The sequence below is a fragment of the Falco cherrug genome, chromosome Z (genome assembly GCF_023634085.1).
Source record: "Falco cherrug isolate bFalChe1 chromosome Z, bFalChe1.pri, whole genome shotgun sequence".
NCBI classification, from domain to species: domain Eukaryota; kingdom Metazoa; phylum Chordata; class Aves; order Falconiformes; family Falconidae; genus Falco; species Falco cherrug.
In genome coordinates, this window is record NC_073720.1 from 48,112,945 (window position 1) to 48,137,777 (window position 24,833).

The window sequence follows — 24,833 nt, forward strand, 5'->3', positions numbered from 1 at the left end:
CCCTTTTGGTACCAAAGGCAATTACCTTTAAAACTGAATTAACAGCCTTTATGAAACACCACCACACTTCATTCTTCTGTTTAAATGTTCTTCCACCTCACATATTTGGGAATCTATAAAGAAGTCACAATTAGATAGCAAATACCTGGATAATTACACACATATACACCCCCTCCTGCCCACCCCCCCTACACCCCCTCCAGCAAAACACAGGCACCTTAAAGGTTTTCAGAACAGATGACAGAACTAAGGAATATACACATTTTCTTCCACAGAAGCAGTCTAACAGACTTTACTAGTGCCTTTGTGTCAATGCTGTCTCTCACAGAAACTGTTACATTCAATTTTTGATATACAGAGAAATCCTTCTCCCCTGTTACTCTACAACAACCTTCTATTTTAATGCAGGAATTACATTAAGTACCTATGTGTAAAGAAAAGTATTTTTCTGATGCCAAACAACAGGCTTAACAGATGTTTTTTCTTTCACCACTGATACTCACTCTGAAGAAAAACAAGAATAATATCTTCAATTCACTGGAATGTTTTATTTAATACTGAAAACCTGAAAAAAACCTAAAAGAATATTCAAAAGTCCAGGCAGCAGCAAACTGACATCCTGCAGTGAAAAATAAAAAAAAAATGCACCAGATCTTACTAAACATAAATGTAAGCCACAAACACTTGATCCGAGAAGTAGCAAGACATGCAGAAAACAGATATTTCATTTCTCCTACATTTTTTTTTAAATACAAAATGTGTACAGCATTGTGATACACAATGCCCATCACAAGCCATATGGCTCTTTTCTAGAAATTGATCTTCCTTGCAAAACATTTTTTGGATGTAGGACAATATACTGCATTATAAACAAAATCAGACCAGAGAAGTTCTATAGTGCAGTTATTTTTCTAAACAAATTACTAACTGCAGCACAATTTAAAGGAAAAATCCGATGGAATTCCTTCCCTCTCCCATGACTAAAGGCTGCAGTATACAAAGTGCAAATACAGTGAAACAACCAGCTCAAATACAGGTATTTAATTAGTATATTCGTGACACATTAAATTAAGTCAGCACCTCTTATCCCAGCAGTGATGAGTAATGGCAATATCCTAGTCAGTGTAAAAGCAGGTTTCTAGTGATCTGCAGAATAGCCTTTCATCACCACACTGCGAACTTGCTATAGCATCCACAGAGCATTCATTCCTCTCTTCATCCTCCTAGCATAGCAACAGCAAATATACACACGATAGCCTATTTTTATGTGTCTCTACTGCCCAGAAAACCCTATTGTTCCCAAACGGCTCTCTTCATTAGAAGCGGCTAGCGAAACTGCAAAATGTGAATGAGATTCTGTGTGTGTGAATGAAAGGGCTGGCTAGCATCCCCACATTTCTGTGAATGAAGCGAGGCCTCGCAGCCTCTGCCAGGCAATCCCTTGGGTGCTCACCAGCCCAGCCAATACCAGCCAGCTTTGATGACTCATTCAGCAAAGCCTTGCTAAATAGTGGAAGATCCCATTTCGAGCACAGGCGGCACCTTTTTTGCAGCAGCACCAGAAAATGAAGCCCGCGTCTGAGCAGAAGGGGGCGGGTTGCAAAGCCCCTGTGGAAGAGCAGGTGTCGCTGGAGAAATGCATGGGGCGTCCTCAGGGGCGGCAGGTGAGGAAAACCGGGGAGTCAGGTCTGGGTATCTCCCTGAAGTGTTCATTCAGCCGGTTCATTTACATCCAGGATGGGAACATGAATGTGCACATTTTGTTTGATGTTCAATTGCTCTCTCTGTGCACCAGCAGATTCACAGATTTTACAGGTTTGACTCCAGAGACCCCCGATACAAAAAAACCCAAAAACCAAAGAGACCGACCACAAAAAAAAGCCAAAAATCTTCCAAAAACACCAAAGAAACAAAAAACCACAAAGCACTGCTTGAAAAAAAAAATGCATATACTTATTTACTCTATTAGCAGAGTAGATATTTAAAAGCAATATGATCATCTGAAAGAGAGGCAGATGGAAAGCTACAAGATAAAAGCTTCCCAGAGCACTGCAAAAGGATTAATTTCTGACATGGCTTTACTGGACACAGAAACCCTACCAAGATATCCAATGGATGTTGAGGTCTCCTGGAAATCTGACATCAGACACTGAAAAGGAGTAGCAGCCACTGAATTACCCACCGCTTGAAACCTGGAGCTCATTTCAGTGTTTGACTGGGAACTGGTCTTTACGAATCTGGCCCTAAACTGGGAGAACTGAACATTTTAAAACCTTGCCTTTTATAGTTCTTGGGACTAGAAAAAGTAGATGATTTTGCCCTACAGGCAGCAGGTTCAAATCCAGCTCCAGGAAATAATGAAAGAAATTGGGGGACTTTGTAATAGGCAGAAACTGGACTTAAAATTAGGATTCTAGCTATTCTAGGGAATTCTAGCTATTCCCAGAGCATTTTAGTGTCTCTGGCACCTCCAACATGCCTGTAGCTCACACACTGACTATACGATGCCAACCTTAAACAAGCTTGTAACTACTAATATTATAGCACTACTGACATTCGAACCGCCGTATCTCTCTAATCTCTCTATCTGCACCTATGCTAGGTCAGCTAGTAAAGTGGATCCAACTTGAAAATTAGTCTTTTGCTTTTCTTTCCACAGGGATATGAGCCAGACACTGCCACCATAAGTAACAAACGTCCGCCAAACAATGAGTTCGTTGTTGCCTCTAATAAAATGGCGGGTGGAAATCCAATGTTGATAAACGCAAAATAATGCATAATCCTAGCAATACACGCACAGTGAGGGGCTGTACACTTCCTCTAAGTACAGTTTTTCTTACGAACTACTGGCAATTTTGGCATCTCTAGCCATTTACTCTTTTTCAGATTTTTGCTCCGTTGTTTTTTCAGTTCTGTTTTATCATGGATCCTCCTCTGACCCTGACACAGTCTGTGTGTTTCTCCTTTTCTCCCTCCAAGCAGCTCTCAGGGGCTTATCCTTGGTGCCACCTGTGTCTCCTTCTGTATCTTTACCTTTGCAGCATGTATTTCAGAACCAAGTAAGTTCTATTAACAGCAAAGGGTAGGGGGAAAAAAAAAGATACTGGGGGGGGGCAAGATTAGAGGGAGGAAAGGGGAGAAATGACACTTTTGTTTCCATTGTCAGGATTCAGTTTAAAAGGATTTAAATTGCTGCAGATGCAAAGGTAGGAGACATTCTCAATACACAACCTAAATCAGGTGAGATGGTGTGACCACCATCAAGAGGAAATGATGGCAATGCAACTGCTGCATTCCATGGCCTGTAATAGGAAACTCTGCCACATGCAAAAAAGATGACTTTTAGTGACCTATGTTTAGAGAAGTATTAACTATATAATCAGGATCAGTAAAAATACCTAGTTCCAGTAACACACTGTGGTTAAATATGTACTCTATACAAACAAGTGCTAGAAACTGTCAAAATTCAGCTGAAAGGCTATTTGCATTTCCACAGCTTCTGCCCAGTGGTAGTAAAATTCCTTGTGGACTAAAGAGAATTTAAAAAAAAAAAAGACAGGCTGAGAGAGGCATTGTTCAGCCTGGAGAAGAGAAGGCTCTGAGGAGACCTTATAGGAGCCTTCCAGTACCTAAAGGGGGCCTACAGGAAAGCTGGAGTGGGACTTTTTACATGGGCACGTCATGATAGGACAAGGGGGAGTGGTTTTAAGCTAAAAGAGGATAAACTTAGATTAGATATTAGGAGGGAATTCTTCACTATGAGGGTGGTGAGACACAGGAAGAGGTTGCCCAGAGAAGCTGTGGATGCCCCATCCCTGGAAGCGTTCAAGGCCAGGCTGGATGGGGCTTTAAGTAACCTGGTCTGGTGGAAGGTGTCCCTGCTCATGGCAGGGGGGTTGGAACTAGATGACCTTTAAGGTCTCTTCCAGCCCAAACCATTCTATGATTTTAAAATGAGCATATTTTAATTTTAAATATAAATATTATATTTGAATTATTTTATTATTATATATAATATATACTTATATATAATTATTATAATATATAAATAAATATATTTAAAAATCATTAAAAGACAATGACTTTGGGGAAAAAAATTCAAACTGAATTTGGGTTAGCTAATTTATAAGAAACAGTGAATATGTCAGACAAACTTAAATACAGATGTTGGTATCAGTTTTAATTTTAGCACACAAAAAGTAGCCACAGCATTGTCTAAACTCCCAAATTCTTGAACTCTGATTTAGTGCTGAAATCTGATTTAGTGGTTAACTATCTGTTAAACAAATATGTACACAGAGTCTAGGTCAAGCTGACCCTCTAGAGTTGTCAAGAATGATGAATGAAGGGACTTCTAATCAAGGGAGTCAGCCTTGGGAAAGACAAAACAAAGAACATCCTATGTTCAAGATGCAAGCCATATGTACTTAGACTATCTTGTTCATACTAAACTCTGGTTAGTCAGCCCTTACCATCTTTAGCCTTGTCCTAGAAGTGAGCTACCTTCATTATGCTACTAAAATCACACCCCCTAAGGGAAAGACCTAGGCTCACTAAAAGACCCTTCCACAGAGAGCGTGTGTAGTAGTGAAATAAGTTAGGTAATGCATATGCAATTGTATAGCAAATCTTCTATACGGATCTGCCCTCTGGGTAGGGAAAGTGTGGTAAGATTTTTTATATAACGTTTGTAGCTTTGTACTGCAGTATGCTAGCTTTGTTTGCTAGCATCCAGACTTGCACAACTCTGTAATAAAACAGTATCTCGCCTCAGTGCAGAAGATTGGCTTACTGCACACTGGGAACAGACTTGCATTTCAGAGCAACAATAGGGCCATCGTAGTTGACACTCCTGTTTACAATAAGCCCTAAACAATTAATGCCACTATAATGCAGTAAACCATCAGGAAACAGGATGCTATTCCTCACATTGTAATATGATGGACATAAGTGTTAATGCTCTGCTTTAGTAAATTCTCTTGTAGGATCTTTAATATCACAAATGGTCAATTCCTATAATAATAATAATAATAATAGCTTTTCAATAGTACAAAGGCTTCTAATATCCTGTGGGGACACTTCTTCTCTTAATTAATTGACAAGGGAAAATACCAGCTTTCTTCGCACGAGCTAGATATATACCAGCAATCTTTTATCCATGCATTAATCAGCTTAATCCAGCTTTATTTATGCGATACCTCAGACGATGTAGTTACAGACAAGCAAGATAACATCAAGACAAGCTAAAAAGCATTATGATCTAACCTCCTTATGAAGGTGTGTAGCTATTTCAATAAAAAAATATTTCTAAATAATTTACCTATTCTGTTTGTACATACTTAATACATCATACTCTGTCTACCTCTGTGTCTCTGATACTTCTGCACACAGAGCTCAGTTACATGCTCCTGTGATTTCAAGAGAGACTCACTGCATAACTGACAGAAATATTGAAAGACACTGAGGTTTCCATCAGTGTCATTAAAACGAGCTATGGCTATATACCTCTACTTCAAAATATTTTGCAGGAAAAAACCATAGGGCTGACATCACTTACTTTTTTTTTTTTTCTCTCCATACTGGGTGTTTGCATCAGACCTCAGTTTACTGTCCTATGCAAAAATTACCCCAGCCACCATAAAAAAACCACAAGGCCTGTAGACAGAGGGTATGGTTCTCCACTAGCACACAAGCATGCCCTGCCCTCCCCCCCACCCCCCCCACTCCCCCACTCCCCCCGACCCTTAACAGATTCTAGTTGATTTATTTTGACAAAAACCTGCTGTAAAATGCCCCCATCTCCCTTTCATTCTCGCCCCTTCTCTCTCACCCAATCAGTGTTTTGCTGTTCCCGTGGCAACCTTATTGCTAAGGGTGGGCTGCACCAGTAAATGGGAGCATTATCTCCGGCTTTGCAAGTTATTTCTCTGGGAAACCATACCGCTGGAAGTATTACTGTTCAAAACCAGTGATCATTAATCATTAATGATCAACTTCCAACTTAATTTACATCAGTGGAATATAAATCAAGATCTGAAATACACCTACAAATTTCTGTGTGGATGCTTAGGTTTTGAGCCAGAAGCTGACCTTAAACAAGAGGGACATTTTTTCTGTTAGTTGAAAATACTGAAACAATTCTGTCTTAAGACACTTTCACTCTGTGAAATATAACATGAAATAGTCGGAAGAAAATGAAACTTGTAACTCCTTGTGCTCCATTAGTGGTTCCTGGGGGCCTATTGTTAAAAGTCAACACACTATAAAAGTTCAGAGTAAAGATGGATCTGAGATAATATCCAAATCTGAACATGACACTAAGCTTTTGTAAGGCAGGATCAGACAGGGGAGCGCATTAAATCTGCAAACCAGTACTAAATCAACTTTGTAACATGGGACCTGCTCTTGCGAAACCCTAAATTTTTACAGTTAATTCTTGCTTTCTCTGAGCCAGCCCGAGGTGAGAAAGAGAAGTAGCAGCAGTGTAAGCAGGCTGTATATCCCAAGCACAATCTAAAGCTCAGCCATGTCTGTGTGGCTGCCTAGATCTGCCACAGTCCTATGCAGGCACTCCTCCCTGCCCCAAGCTACTGCCAGCCCTCTGCACCAGGAGACACACTCCAGCTGGAGCATCACCCTAGACAGGGACCCTGCTTCCCAAAGCAATACCTCCCAGCCATGTTTTCTTCTGTGTCCACAAACTATCACATGGCTGACAAACTGTACTGCACTGTGAATAATGTAATGAGAGGCCCATAACCTTCTCTCTGGTCCTGCAATGCACTCATACTGATGGGAATGTATATACCCAGTTCTTCTGGGTATATAGGCATTAACGTCCAAGTGTCTCCAAGTGTTTTGGTTTTAAAGAATCAAAATAATTGGAGTAAAATAGCAAACTAGTTCACTGACAAATTATGCAAGAACTCTTTTTGCTGTCTTCTTTTGATGGGAAGCTAGTCATTTACTTGTTTGTTAATCCAGCATCTTTTTGGTTCTCATTCATGAGATGCATTTAATAATTCAGTTGTTCTCTTTTCTACTTTGTAATAAGGTGCCTATTTTTGTTCTGGTGTTTTTTTTGTTAATTTTGTGTGTGTGTGTGTGAGTACTTTCTTTTTATTCTGTTTATATCTTATTGTCCCTAGGAACAGTTTGCAAAGTTGCTTTAAAAAAAGCTGTATATGAAGTTCTGACTTGATGAGTTTCCTATTGACTTTAATAGGAGTGGAATTTTATCGCAGGTTTCACAGTCTAAATGCAAGTCTGGGAATTTCAATTGTTTCTGAACTTTTGTACAAGATTTCTAGGTAAACTGATTAAAATGTGTATGAGGTATAGATAATTAAAACATGATATTTCATTGGCTGCCATTCAAAAACCATGTTCACTTTTATGAAAATTTAAATTGGTTTATTAATATTTTCCCTTTTTAAATGCAAGCAAAAATAATTTTTTACATATACAGTATGTATATAAATTTACCACCACGAGAAGATTTATAATCCAGTACCCACTCTTTTATTAGAGTAGCTAAATACTGGCAAGAACCGCAATGGAAAAGAAGAAATGCACAGTGCTCTTTTTTGTAGCTTTTGGCATCTGGCAGGGCTAATAGTACGTTGCCTGAGCAGAGAGCAGTCCATTAAAAACATCAACTTTCCCAAATCCATAGGTTCCCCCTCCCCTAATTAAAGGAGTATGATCAAAATGAAAAGAGCCAAAAAACAACAGAGGGTATAAATGGCCACCTTTGTCTTATGTTGCACATCAGACAAAAATTCTGGCAGTATGTGTAAAGATTTTGTGGCAGTAGCAGAGCTGTTCAGCCTGCTCTTGCCCTCCTGTCACTGACCGCATCACCTTTGCTGTGTTGCCATAAAATGTATGCTGTGGCATCTGGCTAAAGAATAACACAGAAAAAATTGTTGTTTTCTTCAACCAGATCAGTTCTGGACGCTGATTCACTAAACAAATTGAACGGAAGGCAGTGCGAGCGTAGGAATAAGCAGTCAAGGGCTATGAAAAGGGAGAGGAAATTCATTAATTGCATAGGCCAGGACAAACACCTAATACCCACTGGCATACTCTTCACCCTGAAACACAACCCACTAACTTGTGCCACCAAACCACACAGATTTTCTTGGCAAGCAAAGAGTTACATGCCGTGCTCTATTTATAGCAAAGCCATTACTGATCAGGCTTGTACTGAAAGAATTCTGGCAATTGTGCCGCAGTGGATAACAGTGCCAGTGGAGGGTTATTCACATCAGCCCTCATCCTGGCAAATCCAGGATGTGGGGTACTTTTGCATTATTTGTACAAATTGCTGGTGTGAGTCACTGTACCTGTTTACGTTAATGCTGCTTGTTATCTGACCTGAAGTGATGGTTAACTTCTTTCTGGGAATAGTCACGAGGAAGAGGCATCCACAGACACGTGTATATGTGCGTGTGCGCAGGTATGCACACGTGCATGTGTGTATTAAGGATGTATCCTTAGGTTGCTTGCCTTTCTTACATTTAAGCCGGACCACCTAGACAGGCAAACAGGGTAGCCAACCTGTGAAAGATCTGGTAATGAAGCAGAGGTGGGTGGCAGAATTTAAATAGCTGTTTAAATAGCTGTTTACATGATCACTTAATGGACAGAAGTTTACAAATTCCATTGCTAGTAATGTGAGGAAAGGCAAGAAGTAAAACAGCTGCAGATGAGAAGACTGAGAAACTCCTTCTGAAACTCCATGCACTGAAGCAGACCAGAGGAGTGGCAAGAATCCTTCACTCTAAAGAGGACTCAAAGATTAAAAAAAGTTTAGAGTGGCAGCAGAATGGAGAAGACGTGTGTGCTGTTCTATAGTCATCCACAGCAACTTGTGCATTTCTTTGCCAAAACAGAAGTATATAGTGACTTTCTCTAGGTACCCTCATAAAATCTGGGGGTTTCTGCTCAAGCAAGACAAGCCCCTGAGAAGCTTCAGTACAATTAAGGTTGAGAAAGTATGGAAGCCGCTGATATTATGAAGGTCAGCAGTTCTCCAAAGGACTTTGGGCACGTGAGCGAGGACAAGATTTCAGGTAACAACAAAGACATGTAGTAAGGATGTACAGGAGAGAGGCTGGAGCCAAAAACTTGGCCAGAGATTGAACAGACAAGCAGAAACTGAAGCCTACTGGCCAAACACAGCTATTTGATGGGTATCAAGGTCAGAGGAGCTATCCCAGAATGGGAGGAAATGGTCAGCTATGAGAGTCTGTAGCCTGATGGCGCTCACCATATCATGGTGCTTACTGAGAACTGGGCTTCGATGAAGCACTGATGCCAGTACAAAGAGGTGGAGGAGAAATGCCACTGGCAGAGACAATGACCCCAGCTCTCTGTTCCAGAAGGAAGAAAGAGAAAAAGGATACTGAAGCCTCCACACAGCCTGAGAAGGCCTGCTACAGTAGTAAGTATAGCAGAAGGAAAAATCCTGCTGATGCACTGAAAACAACCAGCCTTACTACCTGCTGGCAACAACAGTGCTGTTATCTCCAGGTCATTCAACAAGCGACGGCACACCTGCAAGACTAACCGAACACTACCACTACAGTCAACATGTTAGCATTGTATAAATGTTGATTGTCTGCTGTTATTATCCACTTCAAATAGGAGAGGAAAGAGTAAGGATCTATACTGTTATGAAATTATTATATGTAGTGAAGCAGCTGGTTAAGCCTCTTCTCTAACTGTTATTACAACTACCATGAACTGCAATTACCTTTAAACTAATATTTAGCACTTTACCTCTCTAGGACTACCAAACAATGCCACAGTGGTGCTTTGTCCCATTAAAGTTGCTAGTCTACCCAAGAGCAAGAAACTACTCCAATAGAAACAAGATTTTTCACATAATACCATGTAAATACTAAAAGCCTGCTTTTGCACAGCACCTGACCAACATATGCCTGCCCGGCATACCTAAACTGGCAGAAATCTGTTGTTCAGATGCAAACATTAGGAATGCCATGTCTAGTGCACAACATTTTCTATCAGAAATAAATATACACATCTTTCCTCTGTGCACTGACTCAAATAACAACGTGAATGTTCACAGACCACCATGACAACAGCCAATGTTCCTGGACTGACACTCTTTCTTACCTTGCCAATACCGTTTTCATTTTGTTTTAACATGTTTGGTCAAAACAAAAGTTTTTAAATAAAAAGCTAAATAATATTATGCTAGAAAAAAACTTCATATATTCACAAAAAAGCATAAATTGTGTTTAAATGCTTTATACTACATCTTTGTAATTCCTTCTAGCACACAGACCCTTTCATCATATGCACACACCGAGCATTCCACACAATAAACTTTCAGTCACACAGAACCAACACCTGCCCTCTGCTGTCCAAGATGCAAAAGAAGCTGGAAGGAGCTTGTCCTTTCTACAGAGCACATGATCTGTCTCTGGAGCATTATTATGTACGGGTGGCTACAAATCACACCTCAAAGAGGGAATCCGGAAAATGAAACACTTGTATCTAAATTCCTGCAAGCTATGTTATGGCAGCAAGAAATGAGTGTGCGCCATCAGAAAGTAAGACCACAGTTTAATCCTCTTTAAGAGGGTAGCAATGTCCTGCCTCCCTGTCTCGTGTTCAGAAGCATACTGCACAGACCAACAATGCAATTTCAATTGCTACTTTAGCTTCTTGTGCTCCTGAAAGAAAGCAAGACTGTATGTCACCATCTTCCTCAGCTTTGAGGGGGTCCTTTGCAGCAGAAATTCACGTTTCCATCACTTCAGAGAAAGGATGGATATGTAATACCAGGAGAGGTGATACACAGTGAACAAAAGCATGATGCGTGAGCAGTGTAGGGAGGATCATACGGCTCATCTTTCTGTAATTCTTAATTATGTCCACAAAATTATCCTGAAGCTATGAATCAGCAATCAGATCAAAAGGATGACTAAAAGAAGAGGTAAATTCTTCATAACATAGATAGTAACAGTCAAAAATAAAGAGGCATTTTTCTATTCCCCACAACAAATTTTCACTTTTATAGATTAATTTTTACTTCAAGGGAATAAAATCTGAAACTTTTCTGTACAGCGGATGCCCAGAATCTTATTAATAAATAAACAGTAGTTGAACCAGCAGCATATTCATTTGCCACCACCGGAGATTTATTGAACTTCACCAGTATGAAAGTATTCTTTAAGGGCTGTTAAGTGCCTTTTGGAGAAAGCTAATTTTTCTCTAAACCATAATTAATTTGTTTTGAACAGAACTTTGGCCAAAGTAGATTAAAATTATTTGCTAGGAAACTACCACTGGAGTGTCATTTACATATACACAGTGACTATCAAGTTTATGACCCTTCAGCCTAGTCTCCATTCCTTGGTTACCTCTGTAGCTGCTCAGTAACTCTGTAAGTATCTGTGTATCATTGGTCAATTAACAGTTAATGAAACCACTGACCAAATTCAGCCAGAAACTACAGAGAAGGGAAGGTTTCAAAGATGTTAAGTAATGACACATTTTTCATGGAGTAAGCAGGCAGAGAAAAAGTGAAATTCTACCCATGCCTCCAGAAAGGAAGGGACCGTACTGTTAGCACGTATTTCTTAAAATCTAATTATTTTAATAAACATGTTTTATGTATTATCAGATATATTACCAGCATTGCAAAACTTCACAGACAGTGCCGAAGACATCGGCAATATAGTCAACATGGTTTGCAGGAGTTGTTTTGCTGTCACTGTATTGGAGCAAAAAGACACTTTTCTCTCCACATAATAGCAAAAAGTATTATGTGATAGAACAGTGTTTACATTTAGGAGGAAGAAAGGCTTCCTAACCTAAGTTTGGAGCTTCAGACCACATTTCCCTTTCCACAAAATCCTGAGACTGTTCATATGCCCTTAACCTATCTCCCAAAATATGGCAACCTACCTTTCACCCATATTTTTGTGTAGACCTGTCGTAAATTCTTAAAATAATCACTCGATAGTACCTTTGCACATCATTGACTTTGGTATACTTGATTTTATTATGGCTATCTCAATATCTCTCATGCTAACACTCAGTAATTTAAAATCTCAGGTTGCCAAGTTCCATATACCAAAGCAATTAGAACCACTTCAGTTCATCTGTCTCACCACAATCATGATTACTATCACTGATTAGAATACAAAACTCAGGATTCCTCAGTATTTTGGCAAACCTCAACCACTGGTCTAGCTGTCCGGTTGCACATTCATTTCAACAGCACTAAATATGACACTATGCAATCTGTGGTTTACCAACAGGCTTGAAATAAGCTTAACCCTAATATTTACAGTTAACAATTCCTAGAACAAAAGGTAAAAAGGAACCACTGTCAATATATAAATTTTCACATAACACAGGGGAGTTGTCTTCTGTGAATTAATTGTTCACGGGACCACTATGTTACTTTCAAGAAAAAAACGTACTGTTTCTTAAAAATTCAGAGAGGCTGTCACAACTCTGGGTAAATTGCTACTGTACTCAGTCACCCAATTATTTACTGTTTGTAAGCAAAAGCACAAACCAAAACCACCTCACATTACACTTTCAAGTCTGTTCTTAGCATGGGGAGATAAATAAGGTCTGTATCAGGTGTAGATTTTCTAGGTAACTCTCAAGGCCTAAATCAATCATCCAGTGCTGAGCATACTCCTACATTATGCAGCCTAATGATAGAGACAGCTCTGCCCTCAGCTCCCGTGATTCATGCAGTCCAGTCAGATAACACAGTAACATTATTCAGCAGAGCAAGGGTACAATCTACAGGTAAAAACATACACAAATTTATCTGTGCTATTCTGGATCCTTATTTTGGACCCCAGGAGTAACGATACTCTGCTGTTACTGCTAATTTTGATATGAAAGTGTGGAAGCCCTCCCCAAAATAAGTATGAAAAAAAAACCCTCAGTCTGTGCAGGGTACTATTTCCAGGGGGAGCAGAGGGCATGGGAAACGGTAATGTAGTCTAATATTGGCCTTCCTAGCACTGGCATCTAAAATGCAACCACATAACACATAGTTTTAGTAAACAAAATGTTCACATTAAAAATAATTTTATTGTTTCTTTATCTTCATACACTCAGATCAAGTAGACAAAATGTATACATATTCATATACATATATACACATGCATACATGCTCTACCTCCCTTTCTCTACATATAAAGAAACAGTTTATTTCTAAGGCTCTTTTTCTCTTAATGTATATTGATATACAGACTTCTACTATGCATACAGTCTTGCCACAATCTGAACACATTTGATCAAGACCAAGTAGCAAAATCAGCAGACACCTTATGTAATGCAATTCTTTTTCTCATCACTATGCATTATGAGAAACTCTGCCCCTATTTTGGCTTGTTAACTAATGATGCTTTCCCCATTACTTGACCATTCTCTCCTGAAAACGCATTTTCATTGTTGAATGCCAATGGCAGTATTTAGAGCATATCACACTCTTCAAAGACTACTTCTTGAAAGTAGCAAGAATATTAGGCCATTTTTCATTTCATTAAAAACAGTGTTACATTTAAAAATATGAAGTATTTAGGTGTGACAATTTTTTTCTGTTAATTGGGAGTCATATCACTTAAAAATCAACATTTGATTCCATGAGACATTCGAGTGTACTTGATTTGGAGATTGGTTCTGGTGTTTGCAGGGTTAACCTGCTGAGTCGTGACTACTTGTAACTGTCAAATTCTCTCCAAGGATAAATAATTAAAGCTTCAGGAAGAATAAGCACACAGGAAGTGGTGGAGATTGGATGTACGTAGGTGTTGAGGGCATTCGTTTTTATCCAATCGCTGAATAAAAAGCACATTATTCATGCAATCTTGTTCATTCACTGCTACGTGACCTGCACCACAATCAAAGACTGCAGCATCCAGTGCTGAACTGAACTGCATTTGAGGCGGCGAGGAGAGGACTCTTAACGGCATCAGCACACAAGAGCAAAATGCTATGTTTTAGGTGTATATGCAGACTTCAGTTCATGCTATAGCTCTTATGACTAATGCTGGAATGACACAAAAATACTGTCTCTTGTAGATTTTTTTTCTTTGGTTGCAATAAAAATAGCAAATATGATCCTTAAAGTGAAATGACTTTTTCACTTTCTCTTCAGCTTAGATCTCCCACGTGTTGTAAATGAGATCACTTCCAGATGAAAAAAACAAACTTGTAACAAATGACAAAAAAAGTACTCATTAATTGGCAAAGAAAAACAAATGCAATGCATTGTAGCATCTGTGGTATAAAACTTTGGAAACAAATTATTTCAATAAAGAGAACAATGAAAGCTGTAAAATCTACAGCAAAGCAATCTTAGCTGTGAAGCTCAAAAAAACCTGTTGTGTGTTCCTGAGTATTTTCAAAGCACAAGAACAACTCCCTGCTCCAAAATAGATTCCTTCGCCTTCACATTCCTATTTCTGCCCCATGTTTACTCACTGCAAATTCTGGCTTTGGCTCAATACTTCATATGCCTATTAACTACTCTGTTAATAGTGTTTACTTGCTTGAATATTTGTATACCACATAAAAATGTGAAACTCAAACAAGACTCTAGTGAAAACATCAACCAATAAATACTAAAAAGTCACTTATCTATAATCCCATATTAAGGTCTATTGTTACCGGAAAGCAAGGCACCTGCTAAAAGTGTTCATACCATCTCCCACAACTACCTACTCACTCTGGAATTTTTAAATACCAGATCAGTTACATCATTCTAAGTAGCAGATGTTACAGCTTTGTATCTTATATCCAAGCATAGGCACAACTGATGAAGATTTTAACTCTCATTTATCATGAAAAATAATGATCCTGTAGGAAGGTTTGAAAGCTGAAGAATTCCCTAATGACAAATTTGGGTGTTTGAAATGTTATCAGAATAAAAACTCATTTTATTTTGACATGAAAGACAGAAGTCATCCAAAAACACTGTCCACAGGTTTAAAGCACATGGGAATGAGGGAAATTAATTACTTTCTTATCACAAACCAAAACAGAAACTGAGAAAGAACCAAGAGAGTTTTAAAAATTAAAAACCTTGCTATTTAAATATCCTTCCTTGGAAGGGTAACAAAATGCTATATCTGCAGAAAAAAATGGACGCACATGAGAAAAAGAATGATGGTCCTTCACAGATTAAGAAGAGTAGGGAAAGAGAAAAATCATATACAGGCTGTCAAGAAAAAGACGAAAGCAGAAGGGAGAAGAAGAAAAAAACCAAAAAGACAAGAAACATATCTGAAGAGTAATATAGCAAGAGACTCTGCAGAAATTTGGAAATACATTAATGGTTGTAATAGGACAATTTTAATTTAGAAATAATTGGTAGACTTAAAAACACTTAAGTGCCCAAAGAAAAGAGGGGTTTTTTGCCATAGACAGGGCAATTATGTTTAATATAGAGTTAAAAATATTCTCAAAGACTATTAGCCAAAACAAACAAAAAACCAAAACCACAACAGTACATTCCTAGTTAACATTTGTTGCTTAAAATGAACAGTTCCCTGCCTGCAAACTGCAATAAAGCATTAAGCAATTTACTGGAAAAAATCACACACAACAAAGTAAATATCCTACTGCTGTATTTGGAGAGTGTGAAAAGGCTCTCATAGATGATAATGAGCTTTCAAAAGCACCACTATCAGATACAGAATTAGGAACCAGCACGAAAGTTTGGGTAACAGGTCACTCCTCCACCTGCATTAAAGCTAAGGACAGCACTGCAGAGAATTTGAAATAGCAAATTGAAAATGGTGAAGTTTGTCCTTTGTGCTCTTCATCGGTCACCCTCTTCACTGTATCCTTAATACAAAGATACATTGCTGTAATAGGACAACATGAGATACAATTAATCAAAAGAACATGTAATTGTCCTGCGTCCCAATGATGTAATACTAATAGTTACCAGTGTTGTAAAATATTTGCCTTACATTTTGAAGGAATTATATAATTAAACACTATTAAAGTTGGGAACCAAGATTACCGAGCCCCTAGGTATGGTCATATTTGTGTGATGTTATCAACGCTGTGGTATTACTCAGCAGAAATCACTTTTCCTAAAGTGAGTAAAGAACATAATATTCACTTCCCTCTACTGTTTCAAAATTGCAAAATGATTAACTGGAATGGAAGAGAAACACAAGACTAATTCTCCATTTATCATGGCCAGGTCATAAAATGCTAGTCAAAGCTGTGATACGTTCATTTCAGGGCTTAGCCTGAAAGAGGTCACTGACTTAGGAAAAGGGCACAGCTGACACTGCTGGAAGCCAGACTTTTGACCACATATTTTATGGAAAATGGGATATTCTCTCAATGTTAATGTCACAGATGAAAGAAAAAAGGAAGATAAAGATTTTCAATTTTAAAAAGCTGGCCAAGATTACGTCGCTTTTATAATTCATAATTGCCATTTGCGAAAAATTAACTCCTAGATACTAAGTGGCTGATCAACACAAAGAAGTCTTTCAGACATCACAAATAAAGGTGATGAATGAGATCTATGAATGTTTGCTTGGAAAGTTCAGATATGTCAATGAGAATTCAGTGTGTTCAAAATGGCCACAGAAAGCCATCTTAAGTACAGTTAGTGCATCTAAGTAGAAATACAACGTGACCATAAACAGCACAACTGTTTTTATCCCACCCATATATAGCACGTTTCTGACAAGTTAATACCGGGATTACAGGTGGCAGTTTCTAGATTCAAACCTAGTTTTGTCATTGAGTGGCATGTCCCTTAGGTCCATTTTCAACCCACCTAATTTTAGGCACTTAGTGGAGGTGCTTAAGTTAGAAAACTAGCCATCCTAAAATCTCTCTACAGGCTACGGAGAGGGATGGTCAGTGGTCGAGGGCTGATTAGATTTTACTGCAGCTGAATTATATTTAGTGAGTGCCTGCTCAGTAATTCAGACTGAAGCTATCTGCATATTAGCAGTTCCAAATGTTTGAATAGCACTTGTGAAAAACAAATTCCATGTAATCATTAAATGAGCTGTATGCTTCTCTCCCCTAATTCAATCTTCTCATTAGCTGTTTCTGTGAAAAGCAACTTGGTGGCCTTTTAATAATCATTCCTTCTGTATTTGGTACCTTTTTAAAGACATAATACTTCCTCCTTTCTCCTCCTGTTTCCTCAGGTGGCAAATAAGTAATAATCTATTCTCTAGGAGACTAGCATAGTTTAGAGTTGGGTTTTTCTGGTAACTACAGGTGGGTGAGCAGCTTGTCCACCTAATGGCTTAGCAAAATTTAAAAATACTCATCATTCCCAAATACTTTGAAAGGTGTTCAAGGAATTCCTGTTCTCACCGTCGAAACCTCTGCTCTGTCCCACATGCTATTTAGCAGAAGCCTGGGAAAGTATCATTTATCAGTTTCACTCCAAAAAGCAAAATCTCTGAAAAAGAACTTGTTGACAGTTACAAACAATTTTATAGGATGATACAGCAAGACTTCAAAATGGTAACAGGAAAAATAAGGGCAATTATTGCCTTTTCCACTTCAACCACCTACAATTTAAAAATATGAATACAGGAAGCTATCTAGTCAGTGTATATAATGTAGTGATACATTTTCTGAGCCAAATATAGTTGACTACATAAAGGCAAAAACATGGAGTGCAACTGCAAAAATAGAACAGAGCAAATGTGAAAAAACCCCACCAAACTCAAAAAATGACTTTTAAACATCTTTAGATGTAATTTTAAGTTACAATACATACTTAGTAAAACAATTTGTTTCAAAAATAAGAAGCTTATCTCCTGGGACAAAACCCATATTCCTACAGCTTCAGGTCTACATGCCATCATAGCTGCCCAGAAAATCTGCCTCCAGAGCCTTCCTCATTGCTGGTTTCTGCATTCTAGGAACTTCATACACAAAAGATACCAGGTATTTACTTTGTATATTAAAGTATTTGTTATCCGTGCTTATACTAGCTTTTATTTGGGGGGGTGGGGGTGGGGGGGTGGGGAAGTCATTCAACTTCTCCTTCTTTATTACATTCTATTAGAATCTGAAAGCAACTCTGCAGTAAAATATTGAAGGAGATCTTTTTACCAGTCAGGGCCCCACAACAACTGTTGGAATTTATTGCAGATGTATACAGATACTACATTATAAATATTTCAGAAGAGGTACTATATTTTGTTACTTGCATTGTAAGAAGGTAACAAAACTTTTAGAGGCGAAGTAATATATAAATGAATAAATTAATGAATAAAAACATATTTCATGCAAGTACAAAATGGAATGATATTTCAGTTCTCCCATTAAATCTTTTACTGCTGACTATTAACTTAGATAGGATTTTCTTTGTAGAATATCTAAGACAAAGGTCAGATGCAAGCAAATACATGCTTCTCTCATGTAAAATATTCTTGAGGAGCCAGTTAAGTCCAGTGAAGCCCATTAATTAACACCAACGAGCAAATAGTGCAAAATTACAGAAATCTTTCTAGTTTGCTTCAGAAGGCTTGTTTTAAACTCTGCAAATCAGAATCTCTAGATTCCTTTAAAACCAAACTGGGACCCTGCTACCCTTATCTTCCTTCTAATTATCATCATCTTCACAACTCATATGTCAGTGACGTATGTTATGGGCCATAGCAACATAAGACACTGCATGAAAACATGAAAAAAACCAACAGAAATTTTGCAGTCGAAGAAAATCCCACAGAGCAGGGGGCTTCACACAGAGCTAAACCATTCTGAAAGGATACTTATGATGTATGGAAAGTAGTGAGTAAATACACATTCAGGCCTATAGACAGAGAAATGAACATACTCTTATTCACCCTTACAATGTGTACATATTCCTTAGTGCACCACTGATAGGAATTCATGGTGAACTAGAAGAACACAAGGAATTTACGCAAATAACCCAACCTATGCCAACTCAAATCATGAATCTTCTTTCAACACCACAGAACACGTGCTAATATATGATTCATGCAGCAAAGCCAGCAGTCAATACTTAGCACAGGGTGTAAGAGGAGCATGAAGGTGCCCAGAGTACCTGTATGAACACGAACTGAAGCTGCATTTTTCCTAATCTTAAGCAGAGGTGGAGAATTAATGCAAGGAACATATTCTGTCCCTGCCAATTATTTGCACTGGAAGAATACTAGACAGTTGCTTTCCCAAATAACAGGTCTTGAGCATGTGCTTGCACATACAATTTCACTGGAGCACTCCTGGTTAAATGACTGAAGGGAACTTGACCTCCTCCCCCCTCATATTTTGGAGCTGCAGAAAGGGGCATCCATCTCAACACCCAATTAGAAATGGGGCAGACTGAGATGCAACAATTGAATGGTAAGGCACAATCAGTCACAGCTGTAGATCTCACTCAGAGTGCCATAAATATGACATACAAGCATCTCAAAAAAACTGTGATCATGCTTACCAGATGCTAACAACATCCATTTTGTTTAGTTTTGCCTTCTGTGCAGTGAAAAATATTGTAATTTTGTAGGAATTACTGTCAAACTCACAGCTATAATTACATTCTGCTATTTTAAAGTGCCTGTGTATGCTTTTAATGCTTCCAAAGATATCACCCTGAATACTGAAATTCTCTGTTCACTCACAGAAGAGATACAGTATTAATAGCCAGTGCAACAGCACCTTAATTTAAGACAGATCACCAAGGAAAGAAAGGTTCAAGCTATTGTTTTTCCAAGTTAAAATGTGAGGTGCATTTATGCAGTTACATTTGTAGTGTCACAGAATACCCAGCTTCTTCCTTTTAATCTGCTTCATGCAGCAGGAGGAATTCTGATGGAGACAAAATACAGGCTAAAGAACTGCTGATTTTAGACTGAGCTTCAGACTTTTCCCTCATGTCTTTATTTTGGTCACCATAAAAGTGAAGCGAACAAAAGGACGAAAATAATTTGATCTTACTGGATCTCTTCTTGTTCTCTGAAGGGCCAGTAAGTTAAGCACTTGGTTACTCGATTTTACAATCCATACTGCAATCTATATACTCTCTTCTAAAAAAATAATTCATCTTGAACAACAGTTGGAGCAAAACACATCTTTATCCCGTGACAGGGATAAATGGAGCATACAGAGCATTTCATACTAACAAAGAAGTGTGTCTTCAACAAGCATGTTGTAGTTATAAAAGCTCAATCATATGATTGACTGTATTAAAAAAGCAACATATTTTAACATATTTAAAGCCTCACTACCTAGCTCATCTCCTGGAAAAATCACAAAACCCACAGTTAGTAAGGCACTGTGAAACCAGGCAAGTGATGTATTTTGGCAGTCATGAGCACATAAGTATGTGCTTTGGAAATTTTGGGTAACTATGGGTTTGTTTAAGCATCTCTATCAGTCTTCAATGGATAGGTGAGGAGCCTTGCTACCACTTACTATCCTTCATGAAGATCTTTTCCCTCTCACACTCCACCTCACCTCCAGAAAGGAGCTGACTGCATTGAATTGACAAACCAACTCTATGAAAACCTTACATCACCACATTCCCAATTCCCACATCCAGTCCGATGGCTCTATTCTGATGTCACCTTTTGAGAAAGTACAGTATTAAATATCCTGAAGGTTCGTTTTTTCTAGTCTTTCAGATATTAGGGTCAGGGCTTAAAAAAGGGGATACAGCTTCAAGATAATCAGTTGCTACTAACTTAGAGTAATTGATTTTGGTTATGTATGGATCAGACAAATGAGACCATGTTTAACTAACAGATGATACACTACAGGACTGTTTGCTTTAACTTATCATCAGTCATATGGAGCATTTTTATAACAAGTTTATTTTAGCATTATTCAATTCCAAAATTCTTTACTGAAACCTTTTTTTCCCCTTGTGGCTCCATCTGCTGATTGGAAAAATGTTACAAGGTACCATGGTAACGCTTGCTGTGCTTTAAGAAAGTTTTCAGACTCCTCAGGCATAACTAAGACATACAAAAATGCACAATAATGTCAGAAAAACACTCCAGAGATACTATTTTAGGAGACTTCATAGATTGGTTATTTTTATCTATTTTACATAAAAAAAAATAATACACAGACAGTGGAAAAAATGTCTGTCCCTAATGAAAGGCAATCTGGTATTTCACAGATGTCACCTATTTTGCTGTTTAAAATACACTTTTAAGTGCTCTCAAAGTGTGAACTGGCAATTCTGAAGTCTAAACTTCACTACTCGGCATCCAACTACTGATGTCAATGATTAATGTAATTAAAAGACCAGTGACACGCATAAGGATTAACTATGAAAAGGAACAACAGGTTAATCTGCCTAGGCTTCCTCTCCAGTCACTAGAAGATTCTTTTACATGAAAATTCAGAGCACATACTAATTTTGTCTTTATGAAAGTCCATCTCTGTCACCAAAGAGACCAAGACGGCCAGCTATGTTTAGACTGCTCTTGTGCCCTCAAAAATCAAACTAGACCTATCTTCACTGAGGGCCCCTTTGCAGCAGCAGAGATTAGTAGCTGATATCAAGCAGGAGAAAACAGAACAGGATCAAGCCAGAGCATTTACCCCATATGCAAGCTTTCATCTCACAAGAAAAAACTCATATCTAGATCCATACTGTACTTGCATATTTCTGCCAGCTGGAGCCCATGGAGGAAGAACTCCATCTCCTGCTTTCAGGCTAGATAACAAGTCTGAATTTATGCTTTACTATTTAGTATTCTTTCTGTTGCAAACTCACCCCATATACAATAGTAATACATAACAGTAAGAACAGACCAGTGTCATCTGACAGGATGTGGACTTGTTTCAGATTTGTATTGTCATTATGCATGCACACAAAACGGCAGATCTGAAAATATAGTCTTTGAAGTCCACTTCTTCTAACATGAAATGAAATGTTTTCTATCTGTCAAGACCCAGACTCCGAGTATAACACCATCTACCCAAAGCACAGCAATTTTTGTAAGCGGTTTTTGTAATGCTGAACCAAAAAACTGTAACTCAATCTCAATCAACAGTTAATATACCTGGTTTCCTGAAACACACCCTCATTATTCCCAGTTTTGTTTCTGGCACCTTCCCAAAACAGATTTGTAAATCTAAACCCCAAGCACATTCTAGAAGTTTTATGCATTTTATGGCTGTTACTATTCCAGATTTACATCCTTACCATACTGCAGTTGCAAACCAACAGCAGTGACAATATTTTTCCCAGTTCTATCTAAAGACAGCTGCAGGATTTGATACTAAAGTTATACTCTGTTGGAAACCTACCTATACCAAAGACCTAGCAATGGCCTTAATATACAGATTTGTAAGGCAAGTTATCTAAGCCGAGGAGGCTGAAAGGGAAAGTTCTGATCAGGTTTGCATGAGTATGGCAACTGTGTCTTGCAGACTGCAGCTCAGGAAAGACATGGCTGCAAGCCATTTCCACCACCCACCATAGTTTCCACAGGAAATAAAGTTGTGGCACATTTTGGCCAGTCCTTGGTCTGTGCAGTACAGGGATGAAGAGCCCAGGATGCGTTCTGGCAGGCACAATCCACGGGCATAGATGTATGTACAGTGCCACAGTACAGATTCAGTTAAAAATGTGAATCAAGTTTACACATGCCCACTTCTCCCCTTGCCAAATGCTTGCACCGCCGTGCTACCAAACACCCTGCTGCAGAACTCACATAAAGAGATAAATTAACAATATTTTTCTGTCTTGACAAAGATTCAAGCTAGTGTTTTTCATAGCCTTTACTCTTTCATCTAAGATAAAAATCAGCATTGGAATTTCACCCCAAAAAATTAAGAAACAATTCCTAAAGTCTCAGCTACCAGCAGGATTTTGAGATATGGTGCTTCCTACAACCTCTGCCCTGAGGCTGCGGATGGGGAGAGTCACACAGACTCGGGCTCTGTGCTGTACGGAAGGTAGGATGAGTAGGACCTCTGAATCAGGAGCGACAGTGCTGCACTGCAAAGGCAGGTGATTCCAGCATCACGGACAGGAGAGAGAGTTGGAAAAAGGGTTTGGGGAAGAGGGGAAACTGAAACCTTGCCAGTTTCCTCTGTAAGCTGGCATATAGTATTGGCAGAGTTTAAATTTACAGTAAAAGACAAAAAAAAGGAGGTAGTACAGACACGACAGTTTTAAGGTACAGCTGAAAAATCTTAGTGTCAGGGAAATGCAGGGACCAAAACCTTCCTAAGCAAAGGGGTGCTGAGAGCCCAGTGTGACAGCACAGCCAGCAAGTCTGGGGATCCCTGGCCAGGCAGAGGCATGCCTGTGACACAGCAGGGACTGGATCCAGCCCCAGATACAAGCAGCTCCTGCAGGCTGAGGTTGGCCCTCCACAGTCTCCCCATGCTGCTGCCTGGGAGCCTCTTCCCACCTTTGTCACCAGTGGGAAGGGGCTGCCCTAGGCTGCACTGGCTCGGTGCTGGCTCTGGTCCCCCCAGCCAACTCCACCCAGAGGGGAAGCAAGCTCCCAGCCCACTTTGAGCTGAAAGTATCAGAAGATACAACAATATAAAAGAAGGATTTCCAAATCTGCTGCAGTTCACATTTTGAACCTCTGATGCAAAGGCTATGCACCAAAATTCAAGTAAAAAAAAAATAAATCCAAAACGGTAGCCTCAAGACGTAAAGGTTTGAGCCTGCGTGCCTCTCTTGCAGTGATGACAGGTTACCATGGGAGGAAGAGCAGCATGCGGGAGCTACACTACCAGATTAAGCCAGCAGAAGCTTTTAAGTTTGGTGTGTTCAAGCAAAAGAAAAACCTCAAAACATGTATCTAATTTTGAACAGTGGAATCAGATTTAAAAAGTCCCTGACAACTATTATGAAACAACATTTGTTGGCATTCTCCTGTTTGCTTACATCCTAGTCCAAAATCTGCTGAGATGACATAAGACTTTTAATTGATTTCAGTGGATACTCAATGAAGTCCCTAAGAATGGTTAACTGGTGGGAAGGGAACATCCCATTTTTAGCACGTCTGCAAGCTCACAAAACAGGACCTGGCTCAGTACCCATGACAACACTGCTGACGTGCTGCTAAAAAACAAGAAAAGGCATTAAGTTTTAATACCTGTAAAGCCAGCTGAATCAGTTTGCCTGTGTTTTTCTTCTATGAATTTGCTAAACTTGTTTTTCTTAAAGGTCAGTCTGTATATACATGTATGTAATGATGTAAGATTCAAGCATGGCCAAGCAAGACTTCAGTCAAGGATATTCTTTAGATAACTGAAAAAAGGCACGTTTTCCTATGTTCTTCTAACTGGAATAGTTCAAGGCAGAGGCAATCCCTTTCATTAAAGGACAGAGCTGGAAAAAAGGACAAGGTTTTAAACTGCGCATATTTCCAGCTGCCGTGGTTTAACCCCAGCCAGCAACCAAGCACCACACAGCTGCTTGCTCACTCCCCCCTGCCCAGAGGGGTGGAGAGGAGAATTGGAAAGGAATGTAAATCTTCAGGGTTGAGATAAGAACAACTTAATAATTTAAGCAGAATAAAGAGATAAGAACAACAATAATAACAATAATAATAATAATAACAATTAGGATGGAAAGGTGGGGGACAAGAGTAAAATCCAAAGGAAGGGAAAAGGAAAAAAACAAGTGATGCTCAGTACAACTGCTCAGCACCCACTGACCAATGCTCAGCCAGTCCCCGAGCAACGATCCCTCCCAGCCAACCCTCTAAGTTTATACACCAAGCATGATGTCCCACAGTATGGAATACCTCTTTGGGTGGTTCAGGTCAGCTGACCTGGCCGTGTCCCTTCCCAGTCTCTTATGCCCCTCCAGCCCTCTGGCTAGC

General features: G+C 39.0%; 1 protein-coding gene across 1 annotated transcript in view; it reads right to left on the minus strand.

Moving 5' to 3' along the window:
- Positions 1–24,833, minus strand: part of SHC3 (SHC adaptor protein 3) — a 100,841-nt gene that overhangs the window by 63,512 nt on the left and 12,496 nt on the right. The window contains exon 2 of the mRNA XM_055699725.1: positions 26–113. The gene's annotated coding sequence lies outside the window, so the exon portion shown is untranslated. The remainder of the gene's footprint in view (positions 1–25; positions 114–24,833) is intronic.